At 53.9% G+C, this 21,670-nt stretch overlaps 1 protein-coding gene across 2 annotated transcripts in view; it reads left to right on the top strand.

Annotated features, from left to right (window-relative positions):
• Nucleotides 1-21,670, top strand: part of LARP4B (La ribonucleoprotein 4B) — a 2,592,412-nt gene that overhangs the window by 67,533 nt on the left and 2,503,209 nt on the right. The window contains exon 2 of one of the 2 annotated variants that reach the window (XM_069648003.1): nt 7,432-7,506. The exons of the other annotated variant lie outside the window; for it this stretch is intronic. The gene's annotated coding sequence lies outside the window, so the exon portion shown is untranslated. The remainder of the gene's footprint in view (nt 1-7,431; nt 7,507-21,670) is intronic. 2 annotated transcript variants of the gene reach the window in all.

Below are 21,670 nucleotides of genomic sequence, written 5' to 3'. Positions count from 1 at the left end.
GAAACGCTGTTTCAGAATATCTGTCCAAAAGACTTCTTTCATTACTTTAACAACCAGAAAGGCTTTGTTTCCAAATTGGCAGACCTGCAGTACTTCCCTGAATTGTGGAGTTGTAGTCAAGAGGGGTATATTCTTCCTCATCTTGAACGCCAATCATCACCTCTCGGATCTCCATCTCTTCTTCAAGCTCCTCAGCTGGAAGAGGATTGTATGGAAACATTGCGGCGACCATCTGGAGCGTGTTTCAGGTGAGGCACAGAAACTTGTCTGGTACCTCTCTCTAGGGGTATTGCAGGCAGGACGGCAGTTCTGGAACCTTTCAATCTGATTACTTGCACTGCTGGTCTGTAGAACTGGCCAAACGGTGTGTTATGTTACTTGGTATTTATATAGCACCTTATATATCATTGGTATGATCTCAAAGCGCTGGTAGTTTGAACGCCCTCGGAAGTCAGAGAGGGAAAGGGTCATAAAATGCATTTGTGCACCGGCTATGTGTGCTGCCGATGTGGCCGTTGCGTGTTAGCTGCTTCTTGGCAGTAGGTGTAGCGGTTGGGAGGTCAGGCATATGTGTTCATTCTGGAGGGATGACGCCCAGACTGATTTGTGGCTGCGTTAGGCCTGAGGAGACGCTTAAGCTAGCGGTGTGCTCAGCTGATGTTTAGTTAGGATGATGGGGGAGTATGCAGCGGTTGTTGGTATGCGAACAGCTGTACCGAATGTGTCATGGTATCGCTGTGCTCTAGATGAGTGTTGGTGTGTAGGAGAGGGTAAGCATGGTGGTGTGAAATGGCGGTGATCAGTTATGCGTTTGAGGTCGGGCACTCAATCTGTACCATCCACTCCATTCGTTTGATCACCTTCATAGGTTCCATCCACTCTACCTGTTCCACCCACTTTACCTGTTCCATCCGTTCCATTTGTTCCTTCCACTCCCACCTGTTCGGAGTACTCCGACAGTTCTATCCCCTCCGACTGTTCCATCTATTTCATTCGTTCTATTAACTTTGTCCGTTTTAATTGCATTAGGCAATTTAGTTTTCCGTTTGTTCTATCAGTTACTATGGTGGATTTATATATGATTCAGCAGCTTTGGTTTCTTTTTAATTTTGGTCGTTTCTGCTAAGTCGATTTGATGAAGAGCCACGTTTTCAGTAATTTGCGGAAAGACAGAAGGTCTTCGGGGAGTCGTATTTGTGGTGGAAGTGAGTTCCACAGAGTAGGGGCCAAGGCTGAGAATAATGATTCATAATGTTTGGCATCACCAGGAGGCCGGCTGAGCTTGATCTTGGAGTGCACAATGGATGGTAGGGTTTTAGCTTGTCCTGAAGGTATTGGGTTCAGGTTTTATGCATTGCTCGGTGTGAGATGCATAAGGTTTTGAGTCACCCTTCGTCTGACCGGGAGCCAGTGGAGAGATTTGAGAGCTGGGTAGGTGTGATCTCTTGGGCCAAGGTGGAGGGGGCACGGGGCACGAGGGGGGGGGGGGGTTGCCACACACCATGATTTCAGTTTGGCAGGGTTTAAAAATAGGTGGTTTGTAGACATCCAGTGATCGATGTCAAGTAGGCAGGCAGCGAGGTCGGATTGGCAGTTGGTTTTTGAGTTAAGGAGTTTTAGGAGTAGTTGGGTGGCGTAGTTGTAGCACAGGATATTGTGCGAGCGGATTATTCGTGGAAGGGTGGACATGTAGAGGTTGAACAGGAGGGCTGATGGGCACGCTCCTTGTGGAATTCAGTATTGACTGGTCGGGCGTCGGAGACCAAGGAGGAGAGGATGATTATTTGTTTCCTATTAAGGAAGGATGCTATCCATTTGAGAGCGTTTCCACGGATTCCTAGGGCGTGGAGGCGGTCGAGGAGGGTTGAGTGGTTGATTGTGTCAAAGGCGGCGGATAGGTAAAGAAGGATCAGTGCAGCGCATCCTGCAGCGTCTGCAGTGTTTTTAAGGTCATCCCAGATTGAGGTCATGGTGGTTTCGGTTCTGTGTCGGGATCTGAAACCTGATCGAGTGGGGTCTAGGAGATTGTTGGCTTCGACAAAGGCGTTTAGTTGGGAGTAAGAGGTTCGATCGATGAGATTAGCAAGGAACCTGGTGTTTGAGATGGGGTGGTAGTTATTGGGGTCGAGGCTTTTTTTTTGGTTTTTTTTTTTATAGGAGGGGTTTGACATGAGCAGTTTTGAACACGTCGGGGGAAAAAGTCCTGAGGAGAGGGACTCGTTTATGATGGTTCTCGCCTATTCTCCTGCGCAGGTGGATGTAAATATTTCTTTGAGGGTTGAGGCTGGGGTCTAGTGGGGAGCCAGATGGTTTCCAGGCGGCAAGAAGTTTGGTAAATTGGTCAGTTGATATTGGTGTGAAATGGGTCAAAGGTCAGGAGGGTTGTAGTTGCAGGCGGAGGGTTGGTAGGTGGTGTAGGTGGATTGTGCGTTGGGTGCAGGAGGGCCGGTTTGTTGATTAGGGAGTTTGTTCTTTTGAGAGCAGTGGAGTAGAAGTGAAGAGAGTTGCGGAGTGATTGAGAAGCGGTTGATTGCGTGGTGGTACAAGATGGTTTGGTGAATTCAGAGATGATTTTGTGGAGTTCTTTGCTGGGGTTTCCACAATTGAGGATTCGAGAGTTGTAATGGCCTTTTTTTGCTTTGCAGATTTCGGCTTTGTAGTGGCGATGGTGCTGGGCCAAGGTGGATCTGCGCAGGGTGGTTTTATCTTTCCGCCATTTGTGTTCGAGGGATTTATAAAGTTGTTTTGCAGTTTTTAGTTCTGGTATAAACCATCCTGGAAAAGGGTCATGGCGTACGGTTTATTGGCAAGTGGGTGTGAGCGGGATTAATGAGGTGTTGAGCCATGTGTCAAGGGCATCGGGGGTGGGGGTTAGGCATAGACTGCGTGTGCAGGTGGGGGGGGAGGGCTGAAAGAGCCCATCAGCTAGATTGGGAAGGAATTTTAGTTTCTTACAAAATTTCCATAGCTTTGGAGGTTCTGGTTTTGGTATGGGGAGGGTGGGGGGGCGGTTGTGCGAATGCTGAAAGGGATAATGAAGTGATCAGACCAGATAACCGGGGGGGGTTAGAATGTATCTGGTCGTGGGAGCTGAAGATGGCCTTGTGGGTGTGTCCTTTATAAGTTGGCCTGTTTATCAGGTGTTGAAATCTCCTAGAAGAGTGAGGGTGGGATGGTTTAATTCAGGCTTGTCAAACCTTTTTGAATGTAGGGCCGAAGCATTACCTTTGTCACCCAGTGGGCCGGCGAACCAAAAGTCAACGACCTCACCCAAAGCAGTATATTGGACAGCAATATTGTGTTACCTTTGACACAATAGCATCACAGGCAGTGATGCGCCATGCAGTCCCAAAGATGGCTTTTGATGTCGGGGCAGTGAGTCTCTAAGGGTGCCCCTCCATCAAATGATCCAAGGTCAGTTACTTGTGATTTCTTTCAGTGTGTATGCAATAATTTCCTGAAATAGTGGGGGCGACCAAGCATAGCGAGGGAGTTATAAGGATTTAGGGAGGGCTTGGGGGGGGGGGGGGGTTCTGCACCCTCCAAGAATTCTTCAAATATGGGGTTGAAATGGTGAATTTTATAGCAGAAAAACGGGTCAAAAAGCCATAAATTTACAATCGGTTCTAAAGGGGAAAATGAAAATTCCATGTCACCAATAGCAGAAGAACATTTTACAACCCAACACATTTTAATGATCTCTGTCCACAGTGTAAGACAGCACTGTCACTGATGTAACACATTGTCACGCTGGTTGTGCCCAAAATATGCCTCTAGCAACATGTCTATCCTGGCTGTTCCCAATTTAGGCCAACGTCCTGTACAAAGCATGATTGATGCTGCCTGAGCATGTGCAGTGTGCCCAATACATATGGCACCTTATCTCTAATACGCATTCATTACGTCTGTTAATGAAAGAAGCATAATCCAATTCAACAGATAAAATGTGAAAAAGCGGCTGTTGCGCCAATACTCGGATCACTCCAGCTGAGCTGATGGCCATGTTGTAGGAACCGGGGAGGGAATTGACTTCATGGTGTCTGCTGTAAAGGCCACAGTGTCTTGGATCTGGTGGGCTACGATGTTCTCTTAAAATTCACTCCCGCAGCTGACCTTCCTCCGACAGGGACACAGACCCCTCCCAAGGGCTGTTTTGTCTCGTCCAGATTAGCACTTGTCCGTTGCAAAAACAAATACTGGATAGAGTATATCTGCCGGGCTGCTTTTACGGGTGTCGATGGTGTGATTGTCTTGACTAGCCATTTTGGCAAGCAATTCTTTCCCACATGCAGTAAAATCATGTGGGAATTCATTCCTTTTGTGATGCAATTTGAACAGTACCCAACGGGGAGGTTTTTGTCAAAACGTGATGCAAATTTTACCCTCCCTCCCCAGGCGGAATGTTCAAATATTAAGGCGGCCTGCGCTGCTCCGACGTATGTGTGCAGCATTCAGTGCTTTTGAACCTCCGATATACTGCTGGACAGATGCACTGAAACACCAGTATCTGCCCAGCAGTACCTTGGAGACTGAAAAGCAACCCCCGGGATATGTAACGAGGTTCCTCCTCATGGCCCGGGGTTGTATTTCTTAGTTTTACGGCAGTGTGCATAATGCACGCCGACATGAAACAAAGTAATTTTCACTGAAGCACTGTTAGGCAGAATCTTGTGCAGTGCCCCTAGGGACCACTACACACACTTAAGACTACAAGTGGTAATATAAATTCACCTTTGGTACAAGCCTGTACTACTATGTTAAAGTGATAGCAGTAGCGGAGCAGCCATGCTTACCTCAAGAGTATATGAGCAGTACCACTGCTGGCTTCCTGATTTTACGCGATGCCTTTGAACAGGGGAACTTCATAGAATGGTCTGACCTCCCCTCCCCCCTACTCAGGCGACAACCTTCGGTGTGGCTACAGTACTCTTCACTTCGAGCACATCTCAAGTCCACCTATCCAGACTTCCCCCGCCTTGCCCACTGATGAACCTATAGTGGAGGAGCTCTGCTCCTATCTCTCCTTCAGGGGTAAAGTGTCACGGCTCTACTCCTTACTGCAGACCAGAGCGGCCCCCCACTTTACCGAGCTGAGACGCAGATGGGGGGGGGGGGGGAGGACCTTGGTGCGGAAATAACTGACGAGAGGTGGGCTCGGATGTGCGCCCGGACTCATGAGGTCTCCTACAATACTAAATTTAAGCTCATTCAGTTCAAAGTCTTACACAGGTATCATCATACACCCGTGAGACTTCACCGCATGTTTCACACCAACCCCCCTACCTGTCCTAGGTGCGGCGCAGATCAGGCCTCCTATATATACATGCTATGGCTATGCCCCCATCTGTCCCATTTCTGGCTAGACATCTGCTCTACATTATCAGACATTCTAGATCACCCAATCACCCCCACCCCACTGCATTGTTTATTCCACGATTTCCCACAGCTCCCCCGTGATGCTAAGAAATTGGCAGGCCTCTGCATGCTACTGGCAGTTCGCTGTATATTACTTTGCTGGCTTCGCCCCAGAGCGCCCACCTACGCCCAGTGGCTCAGATCGGTCACATGGGCTCATGATACTGAGCAGTCCTGGAGTGCTATACAACATCCCCACTCTAGACCAAGGGACATCTGGCCGAGATTCCGTGACTATATTTGTGCCATGACCTCGCCCCCCACCTCTTCTACATCCCCAGATGCTTCCCCCTAAATACCATACTACCCCGGGGCATGTATATTACTCTCTGGGTGTTGCCGATTATTGATATGCTACATTCATGTAATTGTATATGTTTCTTCCTCATACTGTTTGTAAATTATGCTGGTCCCTTGTGGTCTTCCTCTGGTCCTTTGTTTGTGCTGTCAAGTCAATAAAAAAGTTTAAAAAAAAAAATTGTAGTCTAGCATGTTGGCATCATCTGAGGGGTACCATGACTTTATTTAGTGAACTCGTTTTACAATCGTTTTTCAATACGAATTTTTGTAGGTTAGCCTGGAATTGTGCCAAGGCTCCTCAGATGGAGTATGGACCTTTCAAATGGATTGTGTCCTCCCACATATTCCTCATCTTTGACACTCGTAAGTGTGCTTGCAGCTTGCTTCAGAATTGTCATAGTATCGGGTACTGCAGGGTTGAGGGGGGGCTCTCGGCGGCCTCCGTCCTTTCCTTGGCCGTCACTTCGTCACTTAAAAGTAGCACGCGCTGCAATCGTTGCCTCAATTCTGTTTTACCGCATGCCTGCAGCTTCGAATGGTTCTTCGTCTCAGCGAACTCTAACTGCGTTTCTTCTTCGAAGTCGAATGATGACACTGAAGGCGGGATTCAAACAGCGTTCCGATTGTGGGGCTAAAACGTCCATAATGGACCCACATCTAATCTGTCTGTGGTGCTTGGGTGTGGACCAGAGTTGATGACTGGCTCCTGTCAGTAAATGACGGTGAAGGCCTTGAGAGGGAGGGGAGGGAGCAACCTGTGGCAGGTTGCTCCCCACCCTCAAAATCCCCTTGTTAACCCACCAAAAAGGTCTTTGGGCGATTCCTGGGATGTTTCCCCAGAGATAAAGTGCTTAAAACACGCAAAGCGCCCAAGTTCTAGGTCTCGACACTGCTCATCCCATAAACCATCAAATAGGCGACATCCTTATCGCCATAGTCTGTCATCCTCTTGTGACAGACGAGTTAATTTCCCAATTAAGTCAGCCTCACCGGCTGACTGAGCTGCCTTTTTGAAAGACCTCCAGCATTTTTACTAGTAATCTTGGTCAGAGTGCCTATTCAAAAGAGCCTAAAAACTTGACCGGCCGCTGCATCTGACAATACCTGCAGGGCTTCTGTTGAGTAATCTCTAGCACGACTAAACGAGCCTTGGAGGTAAGTCTCCTCGACATGTCGAAGGGGCCTTAATCTTGAAACCACCCTCCTCGACCCTCAGAAGGTACACATACCTGGGCCTTAGAAGCTTCTGTCAAAGCCTTAAGCCATTGACGTCATTAATGTCTTTGACGCCTTCAAAACACTTGTTCAAGTCTAAGGGAATGGTGCCACAGTGAAGGCAGATTGTGGGGACTAGATTTCCTTGTATAGGGCTAAACCATTTGTATTTTGGCAAATTACTTTGTAAGGGAACAAGAGGGAAATGTGGCAGTGTGTTAACTGTTCTGGAAATGTGTGTATACATTTTGTTCTGTCATTCAGGGAGACTGGTTAGTTCAATCTCCAATGGGTTGTCTAGCCTCTCTCCAGCAGACTGAGAGGTGGGCTATTGAGGGCAGAGATCAGCCCTGACTGGTGCGATTATGGCCCATTTCAACAAAATTTTGTTGAGTTGCCAAATTAAATGTGTGGTCAGTATTTTCAACGTAATGCTGCTTTCATGCTGATGAACTATGAGGTAATTTGCATCAGTACAAGAAATACAATTTATCTTAACAGGCTGGACTTTGCAATCATGAACAGAGGCAAAACTGATTGAGCTGGACCCCCGCTATCTGTGAAATCTCTGAAAAGGCAAGTGAAATGACATGAAGCCAGCATGTGATTGTTTTTGAACGCCCTGGTAAAGGTGGCTATTTACTATGCAATAAATGCAAATTCATGATTAAAATGTTTTGGACAAGAGTGCACTTGGCATAGACATATATATGTCTAACTCTGTACATGCCTTTAAGTAGCAATACTTGGTATTCCTATTTAGGGTAAGCAAAAAGACTTTGCAATGTAGTACCTACTGCATATATTTTGAACCTAAAATCTCTGTGCTGCTCTAACGTGAATAGAGCACTGCTGCCCAAGTTGAGAATTGTAGACCCGCTGGAGTCCAGGAGTCAAATGCTAATGCAGTGTTAGTACTTTCAAATACACTAAGGGGTCGATTCATGGAATTAATGTGCGCCGAAAATTCCCGTGCAGAGGTGCCAAAACGTGCGATTCGCAGGAAAAGTGCGAAAATCGCAGGAAAACCAGCGTACAGCGATTCATGGAAGTCTGTGCGCGAGAAAAACATTGGATGTGTGCTAAAAATGTGCGCCGCGCATGCCGGCGCACAGGTCATCGAACAGCGTGCGCCACGGCCACTGCGGAATCGCACATAGCGCGGCGCACATCACAAAAGTAGGCGGAACACGGGGCGTAACACTCGGAATGGGGAACAACGCATGAAAATATGGGCGTCGCGGGGGGGGGGGGGAAGTACAGGAGGCAAGTACGCGGAACGCCCACACGCTCGCCTACAACCCGTATTCATGGAATCGAATAGGGCAAACCAGCGCACTGTCAAAGACGCACACAGGTGGGTCCTCCCAGGTGTTCCCTCTACACCCTCCACGGCCCCTGCAGGCAGCCCACACCACAGGGTACTACCCTGCACCCCTGCTCATGTCCCACAGGCAACCCATCCACCATGGCCATGCCCACCAGCCAACCCACATGTCACCTTGCACTACTGATCACCAACACGTCTCCCACCACCCCCAGCCTCCAGGGGCAGCCTCCACCAGGCCCCCACTCAAGTCTCCCTGCACCCCCACCCCCCAGCAGTGCAGGGGCAGCCTCCACCAGGCCCCCATCCATGTCTACCACCAGCCCCCCCCCCCCCCAGCAGTGCAGGGGCAGCCTCCACCAGGCCCCCACTCATGTCCCCCTGCACTCCCACCCCCCAGCCGTGCGATTTTTTTTTTTTTTTTTTTTTTTTTTTTTTTTTTTTTTTTTTTTTGGCCTGGGTACGTGTACTTCAGGGTGCGCGTGAACTTCCACACGCGACTGGGCCTGTGAGAGTGGGGTACATGTATTCCAGGGGTGGGCGGGAATATTTACCCGTTACTGGGCCTGGGAGAGCGTGCTACGTGTATTCCTGGGGTGGGCGGGAAGATTCACACGTTCGCCTACGACGTGCCGAAAAATAAATGGTCCAATCCTGAGACACGTACGCCAGCATGAAGCAGGCGTACGTCGACCCGCACAGCATAAAAGTGCACACAAACAAGCTCATACGCCAGGATGAATATACCATTCCTAGCAGCAGTGGCCGTGGGTTACCAAAGGAGGAGGAGGATAGTGAGGGCCCGAATTTTCACTCCCAGAACCAGCCTTTTTTTGATGCCCGATGACCAGGTGTATGGGAGATACAGGTTTCCCCCCCACACATAATACTGGACCTGGTCAGTGAGTGGGAGGATGACCTCACATCACCCACCCTGTGCTCCCAAGCACTCAGCCCCCTGGAGAAGGTCCTCAATGTACTGCACTTCTTGGCTACCGGATCATTTCAGGGGACACGTGCCATAGTGGGTGGGGTGTCGCAGGCCACGCAGTCACGCTGCCTACACCAGGTCTTGAACATCATCACTGTACGGCCATCAGTCCGTAGGCACATATACCTGCCCAGGACACCTGCAGAAAGGCAGGCTGCCACCCTCGATTTCTACGGTGTGGCACAATTCCCAAAAGTGCTAGGTGCCATTGACTGCACCCATGTGGCACTACGTTCCCCCCCCCCCCCCCCAGGGCATCTCAGCACATCTATAGGAACCGCAAGCACTGGCATTCAATCAGCGTGCAGGTATGTAATGCTAAGGGAATCATCACCTCAGTATATGCCAACTATCCAGGGTCCACCCACGACAGCTTCATTTACTGAATGTCTAACCTAAGCCGAGACCTAGAAGCTGTACGGCATGGCGATACATGGCTGCTTGGTGAGTATGAATGCCACTGCACATGCATGTCAGATGCAGAGTTATGTCACTACCCCACTAATGATACCCATGACCTCCTCACCAGGGGACAGTGCCTACCCTCTGAGCACCCACATAATGACGCCAATTTGGAACCCCATCACACCTCCAGAGGTAAGATACAACACAGCCCATATTGCAACCCGGGGCATAGTGGAGCGCACATTCGGAGTGCTCAAGTCACGCTTTCGCTCCCTTGACCGTTCTGGCGGGCAGCTGTTATATGCGCCCCCAGTAGTGTGCAGGATCATAGTGGCAGCATGTGTCCTGCTCAATGTTGCAACACGCCGGGGCCTGGCTGTGGACATGGTGGTGCCCCCACATCCCCAACCACATGCACGGCAGCTGCGCATGGGAGGGGAGAGGGCACGGGGTGAGGCAGCCCGTACGCAGCTGGTGGCTAATTACTTCACATAGAAATCACACCCCAGTGGAGTGCACACAGGCCTGGCACATACCATCTGATAAGCAATGATGACTCGACCTGACAATTAAGACGAACAAAGGGACTGTCAACTGTCAGAACCATAGCAGCCTGAGATTGTTCATGTGGAAGTGTCACAATGTGTGCATCCCTACCGACACAAACGCCACCAATGCAGTGTCATGAAAAGACACTTCCATGCTGCAGAAATGAATACCCACTTGCAAAATACTACATGAAAACAGTGCCATGTCACCCACCCCCTCCCCGGCATGGCCACACAACACACCATGGCATTGCGGTATTGCCAGGTGGCGGGCACCACACCTGTCTGGGGCAAGGCGAACTGCGCCTTGCTGTGCCGGCACTGCCTGAGGCTGCAGGACTGCATTCCCCCTCTGATCTGCTGGCCCTGGAACAGGATCAGATGTCGCGGAGTGTGACCCTGCATCCGTAACCACCGAAGGCGTACCTGCCAACACTGACATCCCCATTGAGGGTTCTAACCCTGGTGCAGGTGGGTCGGACAGAACAGAATCCCTCCCAGGAACACTCACCTGCGACGGCACGTAGGTCTCATCATCCGAATCAACACCTGAGTACAGCTCGGGGGAGGTGCAGCCAGAGACACCCCTTGAGAGCACGACCTGCAGCAGTTGTGGGTTCTCACCCACCACCACACCACGTCCCTCACTGGTGGTCGGTCGGCCCTCAGACCCCTCCTGGGTCTGCACCATCTCCACAACCCCAGCAGTATCAAGTGTGTCTTCCCCTGCAAAGACATAAAAGAAAACAAATGGAAACAGGATTAGCACTATGGCACACAATTAGGGCTGAGAGGCTACAGAAACAGTACTTGATTGACACATGTCCCACATGACTAAAACACTCCCATGCATGCACCGTCACTGCGTGTGATGGGGAGGCAGATGGCACACATTGATGACACCAAGATGGAAGATGAACACATTTGCTGCATGCTGACTAGCAGTGGCATCACACATTGGCCAGTGATTGGCAGGTCAAATACACATGCCTTCACACAGATGGCATGTACCCTAGCCATGAAGTGAAGAGGGAGAGGAGGTCACCAATTGTTCATTCAGTCCAGTTTGCTCATATAATTGATTATTTTCATTGTAATAGTTCAAATGTTTAACCTGCAGCTGCCGGTCAAAAATGGTCCTATAGCACAGGGACATGTCTAAACTAATCATGTCCAGGAAACTGAGCCAGTCCACTGTACCATAGCCATGTCAGACATGTGACAATAGGACTGAGAAATCCCGAGTAAAAGTGGTGGTATGCAAACAATCTGCCTGAATAAACAGAGGTAAATAAGCAACAGTGTTGTGCCAAGATGACACTCCAAGGGCAACTGGTGTGGTGTTGGGCTGGATGTCTAATGTTGGCCGAAGGGATGCTGCTATACCCAAATGCTGGTGCCAAGAATGTATAGGAAGAGGCACATGGGTGAGCCGAACCACTCGGGCACACACACACACACCCTCCCCTGGCACCCAAACAGAAGCCCTCCCACACACACCATGCACATGGATGACACACATGCATGTGCACTCACCGGACAATGCCTCGTAATCTGCCAGTTCTCCCACGCCTTGGATCTGTTCCTCCGTGACGTAGGTCCCAGCAACCTGCTCATGTGGAGTGAGTTCTATGTCGTCTGCTGGAGCCCCCCCTCCAGTCACTAGAGTTGCGGCATGACTTGAGGCCAGCTTATTCTTTGCCCTGCACTTCAGGTCATTCCAGCGCTTGTAGCATTCATTATCTGTGCGCCTCACGATTCCAAGGGCACTTATGATGTCCGCAATGGTCTGCCAGTGTGCCTGACGTTGTGCAGGTGTGGTCTTGGATCCTGCAACAATCACCATTTCGCGGTCATATGCGGACACTTACTCTACAAGTGCATTCAGTTCGGCCTCATTGAAGCTGGGCTTCCTTGACGGGCCGAACTGTGTAGCCGTGTCTGGGGCATCAGCCTCTACTGGACGAGCACTCTTCCTCTTCCGCTTGGAAGGTGGTGGGGATCCTGAGTGTCCTATGCCGCTCTGGACACTAGGGGCAGGAGCGTGCGATTGCACACTCAGCATGGGAGTTGGTGCAGGCCTTAGCTCAAGTGTGATGGTGTCAGGGGGAATGTCAGCATGATGGACTTGGACCGACACTGTCCTGGATGGGTGTGTGAGAGGTGGGGTGGATGGAGCCGCAGCTGCCCCTGCAGCCTCCCCAGTCTGCCTACGCGGGGCAGCAGATGACCTAGCTGCCCCTGATCCACGTGGCCTGATGATACCAACGTTCACTGGCGCACGTGGCCTAGACCTGCTGACCTGGAAGTCAGCCATGGAGTCACCCTGTGCCAGGTCTGGTTCCACAGTGGGCTGGTCCAACACGGGCTGAGCATGGATGGTGTCAGCCACGGTAACCTCAACCAGGGGGGCGGGGGGCATGGGTGTCCCTGACTGCTCCTCCACACATGGGGGTGTGGGGGCTTGGGCACCCTGCAAGTCACGGCAAGTAGGGTAATCGTACCCTAGTGCTCTAGCAAGGCTGTATGTCACCCCTGGGGAAAGATGACGGGTCACGCAACGCACAGGCACCCTAAAAAAGCGAAGTAAGGTGCACGCAACCCCTCCTAGACCACGTGCGTGGAAAAATAAACCTGCACTACGCTGTGGCACCCAGGAACACAAGAATGAACGTATGCGTGTCTCACACAGCCTAGAATGACCTCTGAAGGGGTACGCGACACACGGGGCAAGCACAGATGTTAAATACGTGCGCGACTCACCGTCTGCCAGGAACAAAAGCGTGAAAAATATGCGCGTGTGCGCTTTGGCAACACCCCCGCCAAAAGAAGAATTGTACGCTGTCTGAGGAGACAGGACAACAGTAGAAGGAACGCTGTTTGAGGAAACAGGCCCAGGAAAGAGAAAAAGCTGTCAGAGGTAACGGGGAGTGCGAACTGGAAACGCCGTGAAGTAAATCGCGTGTGAACCGACAAGAAGTACAGATTTCACCCACTCGCTCTCCACGAAAAGCACGTACAAGGAAATGGCGTTCTACACGTACCTTTTATACACACGTCACAGACGCGCATACGCGATGAGAACATTTCCACCAATTACGCGCTCTGACACTCGGACGTGTATCTTCATTTTTACACGCGCCATTCTCTGGTGCCATGCGCGTGACGTCACAGCTGCGCATGGTGGCCTTTGGGGCCAATGAAATCGCATATGCGAGCACACGTGGTAAAACTGCACGTCCGAGTGTCATAGGTGTAATCGGAGGGAAGTGACCGTACACGCGATTGGCCTGGGTACGTGTATTTCTGGGGTGCGCAGGAAGTTCCACACGCGATTGGTGGAAATCCACATGTGCTCTGTCATCACGTGTAATGAGGGAAACACCCGCGCCCCTCACGTCAGACGCGCTCACGCGCTAAGGGCCTTTGGTCCAATGAAATCGCATATGCGTGCTGACGTGCATACGCGCTAAGGGCCTTTCCTCGATTTACACGCAGACGTGCAGGATTTTCACATGCCAAATCACTCCATATCAAGCTGGCCATGCGTAAGCACACAGAAGACCACGCTCCTGCCCACAAGGCCGAATTACTGCCCCCCCGCCCCGAGCACACTCCCACCTGCCATCTGCTGCCTGACTGCCTGCTGCCCACGTGCCCTGCCATTTGCTGCCTGCACATCAGCCAGGGGTGCTGTTGCTGTGACCACCCCTGCTGGAACTGAAGACTCCCGACTGGGATTCCATCGCTCCACAGCCCAGCCCCAGGACCCAGTTGCCCACCCACTCCTGCCTCTGGGGTTGTCATGTCGGGCACTGCAACATCTGGCACCACTGACAACCCCCGGCCAGAGAGGCAGAGGGGCACCAGCTTCAGTGCCAGGGAAGTTGGTGTCCTGGTGGAGCAAGTCCTGGGGCAGTATGATGCCCACTACGGAAGTGTGCGCGCCGACAAGGAAGGACGGACTCGGATCTCTACCGACATCGTGACTGCCATCAACGCGGAGGGGGTGGCAGTCCGCGACTTCCAAAATGTCAAGAAGCGCTGGGAGGACTACAGGTCCAGGACCCTGAACAAGGCCCGGCGCCTCTTGAAGGCAGCGGATGCTAAGGGGCGCCGGGGACACTTGTCGGAAGATCAGATGAGGGTCCTGGAACGCATATCCCCAGCGCTCCACGTCCAGGTCCTTGAGAGGCAGACCCGTCTGGAGTCGAGCGGTAAGTGTACATGCATCATGATTGTAAGCTGTGCGTGTGGTGATGTGCCAGTAGTGTGCCGGTTGCACATCAGTTTGTATAGGGCCGAGTATGGGTGGGGGTGTACAGGGCCGTGAGGCTAACACATGCTAGGTCTGTCATGTGTGAGACATGGCTGGTGCTTGTGTGTGTAGGCTTGCATGCCAAATGCAGTTGCGTGGGCACACATGTTTGGATGAATGTGTATGTAAGTGGGCATGTTCGTGATGTCACGCATGCATGTTTTCAGCTGCATGTATCAGCACTGTGTACATGTGCATGTGTATTTGACAAGGGTGCAACAGTGAGGCAACATGGATGCATGTGACAGCGGAATGTGGAAGCCTGATTGGCAGATGTGACATGGATGCCCATCGGAACACTGCGACAGTTGGCTGAGGTGTACACATGCATGCAAGTGTGGTGGTGGCGTGCATGTGTAGTGCACTCCCTGTGTTGCATGTGATGTCTGGCTCACCTTTGCCTGCTCATGCTGTTGTAAGTGTATGGATGATGTTGGCAGTTGCGATGTGGCTGTGGTATGGCTCATGTGTGCAAGTTGAAATGACCTGTGTGTTGCCGATTGTGATGCCATGTCTGAGGTTTGCCAATGCCACTCATGTGCAACTGTCATGTGTGTATGTGTCCATTGTACAGTGCCCTGATGCCTGTGTTTTATTTCTCCTTGTCTGCAGCGTCAACTGATGAAGGGGGCGGAGAAGGTGCTGTGGAGCACAGTGGCGGGGATCGCACCGCCAGCCGGAGACGCAAGGCCCGGCTCCCCTCCCAAGTTGTGATCTCGTCGGGGAGTGAGGAGTCCGGTGCCGCGTCCCAGGCCGCAGCTGCCGGGGGGAGGTCCAAGAGGCGGAGGTTGGAGTTGGACTCCTGAGCAGCAGAAGGGGCAGCTGGGACCCCACAGGGCCCAACGGGGGAAGATGGCACGGAGTCATCCAGGTTGGTGGGGGGTTTGGTGGAGGAGGAGGCTGTGCAAGCAACAAAGACTGGGTCTGGAGGTGGGGATTCCACTGGTGCTAGTGGTGCAGTGCAGGACCAGGGACAGGAGGCAGCACAGGTCGCTGCGGAGGTGCCTGTGTGCAATCCTGTCTCTGATCCTGTCACTGCATCATCTTGCACCAGCAGGGATGCCTACGTCCAGACCCGTTTTCAGGCAGGGGATGAGCTCACGACAACTGGCCTTCCTCTGCCTGCGGACGTGGCTATCCGGGTTGAGCCTGTCCTGACTGGTGTGGCGTTGCGTCAACTGGCCATGCGAGGTGACCTGCAGTCTTCATGAGGAGACTGCACGTCATCTTGAATGGCTCGTTGACCGCGTCGGCCTACTGGGACAGGTCACCCAGGCCGGATGCCTCCGTTTGATGGGGCTTGCTATGACCCCCTCAACTGAACCCCCTATGCGCCAGTCGTCCTCTGTGCCATCTTCCCACCCAGCAGTCACCTGGGTGCCCTGTGGAGCTGCCTCTGACGGTGCGGCCAGGCTGGTGGAGGAGGCATCCCTGCCACAGTCGGGAGTCGGACGTCCAGCCGGGGTGGCCACATCAACGACTGCACCCCAGCCAGCAGAGGATGTGCAGGCAGCAGGAGGCAGTGCACGGGCAGAGCCGCAGCAGCAACGTGGTGGGAGCCATGATGGCTCGGGGCCTTCCACATCAGAGGGGCAGGCATCGGCCGAAGGGCAGGAGGACCCAGGACGGGAAGTGTCTTCCGTGTGGCAGCGGTTGGGCCACGCCATAGATGCGGAGCGGCAGCGGGCGGAAGAGGCACGGCTCACGATGGTCAGGGCGGAGAACTCCATGCGGAGGGCCCTGAGGCGTGCTGAGTGCCTCGAGGCAATCCGCAGGGAGTTTGGGGGGGAACATGTGGCGGCCCTGCGGACCCTTGGGGCCATGGAGGAGGAGCACCTCCGCGACATTGAGCAGGAGTTCGATGATGCCCTGGCCCGGAACATCTCTAAGTGAGCCGTCGGACTAGCCCGCTGCCCTTGTAAATAGTTATATAGTTAGTGTTAGGTTTCCTTTGGTTTTGCATTTTTTTTTTTGGACCTTTTGGACAATGGGCCACATTTTTGTATATAGTTATGTTTTTTTAGGTAGTGTTATTAAATAGGTTTCATTTCTTCGGTTGGGATCATGGACCCTGGATTGTTTATCTGTACATAGTTGATTTTTGGATTTTCAATTTTTATTATGATTTCCCCATGGAGCAATGGTTTTCGATTTTTAATTTTCCATTGGATTTACTTTTGTGGACTGACTTTGGACACCTTTCGTTTGCATTATGATTTGTGGTTTTGCATTTTTTTCGCGTACCTGCTGTTTTTATATTTTTTTTTAATTTCTATTATTGTTTGTTTATTTTTGATTCAATTTATGTTGCTTTTAATACATATTTTTTCTTCAAAGTTCAATTTGTAGTATCATCTCATTGGTTTCATGCATATCATGATATGGGTTTTGACATTCACTGACACCCATTGGGTGTATGTGAGGGACATGTGTTCATTTGCAAGCTTGCAATTGTGGTTTGATCATGTTTTTGCCATTTCTAAGTGGGTGGATGCAATACTCGGGTGGGTGTTTGGCATTTGGAGGCTGACCATAAGGGTCAGGGATCTAGATTGTGGGGGCCTGGTGGAGGCTGCCCCTGCACTGCTGGGGGGGGTGGGGGTGGTGGTAGGCATGGGTGGGCCCCTGGTGGAGGCTGCCCCTGGTGGAGGCTGCCCCTGGTGGAGGCTGCCCCAGCACTGCTGGGGGGTGGGGGTGGTGGTAGACATGAGTGGGGGCCTGGTGGAGGCTGCCCCAGCACTGCTGGGGGGTGGGGGTGGTGGTAGACATGGGTGGAGGCTGCCCCTGGTGGAGGCTGCCCCTGGTGGAGGCGTGGGCGTGGGCGTGGGGGTGGGGGGAGACATGGGTGGGAGCCTGGTGGAGGCTGCCCCTGGTGGCTGGGGCGTGGGGGTGGGGGTGGTGGGAGACATGGGTGGGGGCCTGGTGGAGGCTGCCCCTGGGGGCTGGGGGCTGGGGGTTGGGGGTGGTGGGAGACATGAGTGGGGGCCTGGTGGAGGCTGCCCCAGCACTGCTGGGGGGTGGGGGTGGTGGTAGACATGGGTGGGGGCCTGGTGGAGGCTGCCCCTGGGGGGTGGGGGTGATGGGGGACATGAGTGGGGGCCTGGTGGAGGCTGCCCCTGGTGGCTGGGGGGGTGGGGGTAGTGGGTCATGAGTGGGGGCCTGGTGGAGGCTGCCCCTGGGGGCTGGGGGCTGGGGGCTGGGGGGTGGTGGGAGACATGAGTGGGGGCCTGGTGGAGGCTGTCCCTGCACTGCTGGGGGGTGGGGGTGGTGGTAGACATGGGTGGGGGCCTGGTGGAGGCTGCCCCTGGGGGGTGGGGGTGCAGGGAGACGTGAGTGGGGGCCTGGTGGAGGCTGCCCCTGGTGGCTGGGGGGTGGGGGTGCAGGGAGACGTGAGTGGGGGCCTGGTGGAGGCGGCCCCTGGTGGCTGGGGGGTGGGGGTGCAGGGAGACGTGAGTGGGGGCCTGGTGGAGGCTGCCCCTGGTGGCTGGGGGTGCAGGGGGACATGAGTGGGGGCCTGGTGGAGGGTGCCCCTGCACTGCTGGGGGGGAGTGGGGGTGCAGGGAGACATGAGTGGGGCCTGGTGGAGGGTGCCCCTGCACTGCTGGGGGGGTGGGGGTGCAGGGAGACGTGGGTGGGGGCTTGGTGGAGGCTGCCCCTGGTGGCTGGGGGGTGGGGGTGACGGGGGACATGAGTGGGGGCCTGGTGGAGGCTGCCCCTGGTGGCTGGGGGGTGGGGGTGGTGGGTCATGAGTGGGGGGGGTCATGAGTGGGGGCCTGGTGGAGGCTGCCCCTGGTGGCTGGGGGGTGGGGGTGATGGGGGACATGAGTGGGGGCCTGGTGGAGGCTGCCCCTGGTGGCTGGGAGTGATGGGGGACATGAGTGGGGGCCTGGTGGAGGCTGCCCCTGGTGGCTGGGGGGTGGGGGTGGTGGGAGACATGAGTGGGGGCCTGGTGGAGGCTGTCCCTGCACTGCTGGGGGGTGTGGGTGGACGTAGACATGGGTGGGGGCCTGGTGGAGGCTGCCCCTGGTGGCTGGGGGTGCAGGGAGACGTGAGTGGGGGCCTGGTGGAGGCTGCCCCTGGTGGCTGGGGGGTGGGGGTGCAGGGAGATGTGAGTGGGGGCCTGGTGGAGGCTGCCCCTGGTGGCTGGGGGTGATGGGGGACATGAGTGGGGGCCTGGTGGAGGGTGCCCCTGCACTGCTGGGGGGGGGGTGGGGGTGCAGGGAGACGTGGGTGGGGGCCTGGTGGAGGTTGCCCCTGGTGGCTGGTGGCTGGGGGGGTGGGGGTGATGGGGGACATGAGTGGGGGCCTGGTGGAGGCTGCCCCTGGTGGCTGGGGGGGTGGGGGTGGTGGGTCATGAGTGGGGGCTTGGTGGAGGCTGCCCCTGGTGGCTGGGGGTGATGGGGGACATGAGTGGGGGCCTGGTGGAGGGTGCCCCTGCACTGCTGTGGGGGTGCAGGGAGACGTGAGTGGGGGCCTGGTGGAGGCTGCCACTGGTGGCTGGGGGGTGGGGGTGCAGGGAGACGTGAGTGGGGGCCTGGTGGAGGGTGCCCCTGGTGGCTGGGGGGGTGGGGGTGGTGGGAGACATGGGTGGGGGCCTGGTGGAGGCTGCCCCTGGTGGCTGGAGGGTGGGGGTGGTGGGAGACATGGGTGGGGGCCTGGTGGAGGCTGCCCCTGCACTGCTGGGGAGTGGGGGTGGAGGTAGACATGGGTGGGGCCTGGTGGGGGCTGCCCCTGGGGGGTGGGGGTGGTGGGAGACATGGGTGGGGGCCTGGTGGAGGCTGCCCCTGGTGGCTGGGGGGTGGGGGGTGGTGGGGAGACATGGGTGGGGGCCTGGTGGAGGTTGCCCCTTCACTGCTGGGGGGTGGGGGTGGTGGTAGACATGGGTGGGGGCCTGGTGGGGGCTGCCCCTGGTGGCTGGGGGGTGGTGGGGAGACATGGGTGGGGGCCTGGTGGAGGCTGCCCCTTCACTGCTGGGGGGTGGGGGTGGTGGTAGACATGGTGGAGGCTGCCGCTGGGGGTGCAGGGGGACATGCGTTGGTGGGCAGTAGTGCAAGGTGACATGTGGGTTGGCTGGGGGGCATGGCCATGGTGGATGGGGTGCCTGCAGGACATGTGCAGGGTAGGCCCCTGTGGTGTGGGCCACCTGCAGGGGCCGTGGAGGGTGTAGAGGGAACACCTGGGAGGACCCACACATGCAATTCACGTGTGGTGCTCCCCGCGCACCCCTGTAATACATGTACTCTGATGGAATTGTGTGTGATACTTCCCGCGCACCCCTGAAATACACGTACCCTGCTGATTTTGCGTGTGATACTTCCTGCGCACCCCTGAAATACACGTACCCTGCTGATTTTGCGTGTGATACTTCCAACGCACCCCTGATGCACACGTACACAGGACAATCGCGTGTGGAACTTCCCGCGAACCACTGAAATACACGTTCCCCGCTTGGCGTTTGCTGTTTGCCAGCCCTGTGAACTGGTCCAGGGTTAGCGCAGCCCTTTGCGATTATTTGGGGATTTTGAAGGCTTTTCCTTGCGCGAGGGCGTTCTTGGGGGGGCGTAACTGGCGCTGCTGCAGGGTCGCTGCGCCACGGCTGGTTTTGGATGAGAAAATCCATGAATACGCTGTGCGCGGAAATCTATTTTAGTGCACGCGGCTGGCGCAGACATTCGCACGGGCACGCTGTGCGCCAGTCGCGTGTCCCACTTTTGTGCGAATTTCTATGAATTACCCTGTCAATCTTACAAATAATTCCAACTTTTGATACACTGTTAATTTCAAATATTCAGACTTGCTACTTTGTTCAGCACAGCAGAATAGGACCCTAACGTTTACCTGAATGCAGGGACTTGCCATCTCCTACATGGTTTAAGTCTGATTTGCCACAGGGTAGGAATGGAGGAGAGCAGTAAAGCCTTTTTCCTCATCCCTTGAGCTCTTCCTGATTTTGGTATTCCAATCCAAATGCACACCTCTAAAATCTACAAGGGTTGAATATGATCTATGGCATTTATAAAATGCCTGTACACAAGAAATGCTTGTACACAAGTGTTTCTAGGCATGACAAGACAGGAGGGGGAAACTAAGGAGGACAATTACTAGTTTGTCATTCAGATCATGTAAATGTCGAGGAAGGGGAGTAGTGTTGGGGGGAGGTGAAGGGGCAAGTGCAGTTAACTCACAAGTGCATCCAGCGGGTGGCACATAAGTGCAGAGTGAAGGGACTGTAGGGTTGCAGATACAGACCCTTAAGTGCTTGGAGCCCTGAAGCAGTGCGAGGGCAACAAGACATGCAGGATCCTGGGCCCTTGTTCAGAGGAGGACCAGTGCGCAGAGCAGTCATGTGCATCAGCAGGGGACAGGAAGAGAGGAAGTGAGAAGCAAGGTCTTGAGTTGCTTACGGAACTGGAGGTGGTTCTACTGAAGTTTGAGAGAGGCAGCAAGGCTGTTCTAGAGGGAGGCCCCAGCTGCGGAGATGGATCTGCCCCCCAACTATCTTCTTGGAGAAGCAACTGACTCTGAGTTGAAGGTGGATGAGTGGAGACCTTGAGAAGGAAGATGTTTTGGAAGAGAAAGTGGGCGGTAGATCGGTCCGAGGCTCTAGAAAGCCCTGTGGATGACGCAGAGGGTTTTGAACTTTATCTTTGCAGCCACAGGGATCAAGTGAAGAGATGTGATCCCTGGGCTTTAGGCCAAGGACACATCTTGCAGTCCTGGTCGAAGAGTAGATGCAGTAAGATTTAGAAAGAGGCTGTTGCAATAGTCCAGCCTACAGAGGACCAGAGCTCTGGAGACTGTGCTTCTGGGGTTAAAGTGAGAAAAGGAAGTATAACTCTGAGGAGGTGCAGCTGATAGTTTGACTTCTTAGAGATGAGAGGGTGAGGGGGGGAGAGAGACTGCATAATATTGAAAATTGGTGCAGAAAGTACCGATGCAGTAGGCAAGTGGTGCAGGGTAGTGGTGGAAGAGCCTGTTTTTCTCACTTTAACATATGCGAAAAAGACTGCTAGGGTACGGCCATCCTGTGCTATTTTATCCCTTGATCTATCGTCCTAAGTTCAAGTTCCCTTGCAGCACTGGTTTGGTTTGCCGCCCCTAACCCTGATAGGGAGAATTCTCTGTTTAGGCTGAATTTCCTAACCTAGTGA

Source organism: Ambystoma mexicanum, chromosome 2q (genome assembly GCF_040938575.1).
Source record: "Ambystoma mexicanum isolate Mex_15411 chromosome 2q, UKY_AmexF1_1, whole genome shotgun sequence".
NCBI classification, from domain to species: Eukaryota; Metazoa; Chordata; class Amphibia; order Caudata; family Ambystomatidae; genus Ambystoma; species Ambystoma mexicanum.
The sequence above is the reverse complement of the archived record's forward strand: the minus strand, read 5'-3'. Positions and strand labels throughout refer to the sequence as shown.